This window comes from Heterocephalus glaber, unplaced genomic scaffold, assembly GCF_053883595.1.
Source record: "Heterocephalus glaber isolate CG9 unplaced genomic scaffold, H.glaber_assembly_v1.0 deba00001608, whole genome shotgun sequence".
In the NCBI taxonomy this organism is placed as follows: domain Eukaryota; kingdom Metazoa; phylum Chordata; class Mammalia; order Rodentia; family Bathyergidae; genus Heterocephalus; species Heterocephalus glaber.
The window spans coordinates 20707331-20710553 of NW_028258379.1; positions in this window are offsets into that span (position 1 = coordinate 20707331).

The window sequence follows — 3223 nt, forward strand, 5'->3', positions numbered from 1 at the left end:
TTCTGAATTTATCCAAATGGTGATTTTAATAAAAGGAAAACAAGATCAAAAACAGTGGGAAAAGGGTCAATGATTTAGTTCAGTGGTGCTGTGCCTGCCTGGCAAGCACAACATTCTGAGTCTGATTCCCGGTACCAAAAACAAAACAAAACAAAACCAAAAAACAGTGGGAAAATATAAAATCAATAGCAAGATTATGAGCGTAAATCTAATATTAATAGTGATATTAAATGAAAATGACCTATACAACCTGTTTCCAGACTGAAAGCAAGATCCAACTTAGTACTATTTACAAGAAATATACTTCAGATGTAAAGACACAGAGAAGTTAAAGAAAGTATGGACAAAAAAAATACCATGGTAACATTAATCAAAAGAAGCCAGAGTGGTTCTATCAATAACAGAAAAAGTAGATTAAAGAGTAAATGATATCACAAGGTATAATGAAGTTCATTTAATAACAATACAGAGAGCAAGAAAATAAAAGGTCTCAATATTTATATGCCTAAAAACAAAAGTTCAAAATACATGAAGCAAAAAAATTTTTAGAAATGCAATGGAAAATGACATACCCCCAATTGTAGTAAAAAAAACTGAATGATCATATCTCAATATTTGATATCAAAAATAGAGAAAAGCAAAAACAAAGAAGACTTGTACAATACTATTAACAAGTTGACCAAATGACATGTATGACCAAACAACATGTATCACCCAACAACAGCTGAATGAACGTTCTTTCAAGGGCACACTGAACATTTACCAAGATAGACCATTTCTGAGTAAAAAAAAAAAATCCAAGTATCATTAAATTTAGAAGTTTTCAAACTATGCAAACTATTCTCTATCTACATGGATTTAATTTTGAAATGAGGATAATATCTGGAAAATCCCCAAATATCTGGAAACTAAATATTGTGGACCCTCAAGTTACAACTGGCCTGACATATGAACAACTTGGGTTAATTAGGTTAACGCAAGATTCATTTGCCTCTTATAATCTATAGCATGTACCCAGGTAAACATCCAGATCTCAGCTGTACTGACTTACAACTAACTTGAGTTATAACCAGCCCTGGGAACCAATCAAGTTCATAAGTCAAGGGTCCACTGTATTTCTACATAACCCATGAAGCAAGAAAGAAATCAGAAAGAAAAATTAAGTATTTTAAGCTAAATGAAAACAAAATTACAATATATCAAAAGGTGTAAGATTATCGAAGTACCATATATGGAGCCAATCTGTATCACCATACATGAAAATATTTGAAAAAGGAAAAAGGGTCTTGAATCAATAAACTAATCCTCATGAAACCTCAGTTTAAGAAAGTAAGAAAAGAAGCCCAGATTAAACCCAAAATAGGTGAGGAAAAGAACCAATAAAGATCATAGCATATATCAACTAAGTAAAAGTAAAATAGTGAATTTATAAAACAAAAATTTTCTTCTTCGAGAATATTAATGAAATTCTTTTGTGAATATACCTACTCAGGAAAAAAGAGAGAAAACACAAATTATCAATTTTAAGTATGAAGGAGCTAACATTAGAACAGATTAATAGATATAAATAGAATGAGAATAATATGAGCAAATTTATAACAATAAACTCATCTCTTTAGATTAAACGGACAAGTTCATTTTAAGACACAGTATAGCAAAGCTGCCCCAAGAAGAATGAGATAACATGAATAGCACTATATTTATTTTTATAAATAGAGTACGTAGTTAAAAACTTGCCTTCAAGGAAAAATCAAGATCTAGATAGATTCATGAATACCAAACAAGCACTCCAAACAATTCTAAACAATATCCTAGAAAAAGACAATGAAAGTCATAACTCCATGAGGCCCAACAGAACAAACCCACCAGGGAAGGCAAGAAATTAAAGGGAGAGTGGGAATAATAAAAAATAAAAGCACCAAGAGCAAGAAAATAACATGACAAGAATAAGTCAATACATATCAGTTATAACCGTCAATGTTAATGGCCTCAATTCACCAATCAGAAGAAATAGACTGGCAGAATGGATTAATAAGCAAAACCCAACAATATTCTGTATACGAGAAACACACTTAGTTCAAAAAGAAATTCATAGACTGAAAGTAAAAGGATGGAAAACAGTTCTCCATGCGACAGGAACCCAGAAAAAAGCTGGGGTAGCTATTTTATTTGCAGACAAAGTAGATTTCAAACCAGAACTAATTAAGAGAGACAAAGAAAGTCATTACATCCTTGCAAAGGGAATAATCCAAGAGGAAGAGATGACAATCATAAATATGTATACATCAAATACTAATGCCCCCAACTATACAAAACAAATATTAACGGACATGAAAAACCAAATAAGCATTAATACAATTATAGTGGGGGACCTCAATAGCCCACTGTCACAAATAGACAGATCATCTAGACAAAAAAATCAACAGTGAAAGACTAGAACTGAACCAAGCTTTTGAACAAGTAGATTTAATAGATGTCTACAGTGTTCCACCCCACAAAATCAGAATATAGATTCTTTTCAGCTGCATGCGAGTCATTCTCCAAAATAGTCCACATGCCAGCTCATAGAACATGTTTAAGTAAATGCAAAGCAATTGAAATTATCCCCTGTATATTATCACACCATAGTGCAATTAAACCAGAGATCAATAGCATAAGAAACCACAAGAACTTCACAAACACATGGAAATTGAATAACACTCTCCTACACAGCCAATGGGTTACAGAGGAAATTAAAGAAGAGATTAGACAGTTTCTACAATTAAATGATAATGCAAATACAACATACAGGAATCTATGGGACACAATGAAAACAGTTCTATGAGGGAAAGTCATAGCAGTGAGTGCTCATATTAGGAAAACAGAGTAAGCTCAAATAAACAACCTAATGCTGAACCTTAAGTTCCTAGAAAAAAGAAGAGCAAGCCAAAGCCAAAGCTCATACACAGGAGGAAATTCTAAAGATCAGAGCAGAAATCAATGCAATGTTGACTAAGAGAATGATACAAAAAAATCAATGAATAGAAGAGTTGGTTTTTCAAAAGAATGAATAAAATTGATAAACCCTTAGCCAACCTTGTGAAAAAAGGAAAGAAAAGGCTCAAATCCATGCAATTAGGAACAAAAAGGGTAAATTCACAACAGATCCAGCAGAAATCCAGAGGATCATCAATACCTACTTTGAAAACCTATACTCCAATAAAATGGAAAACACAGAAGAAAC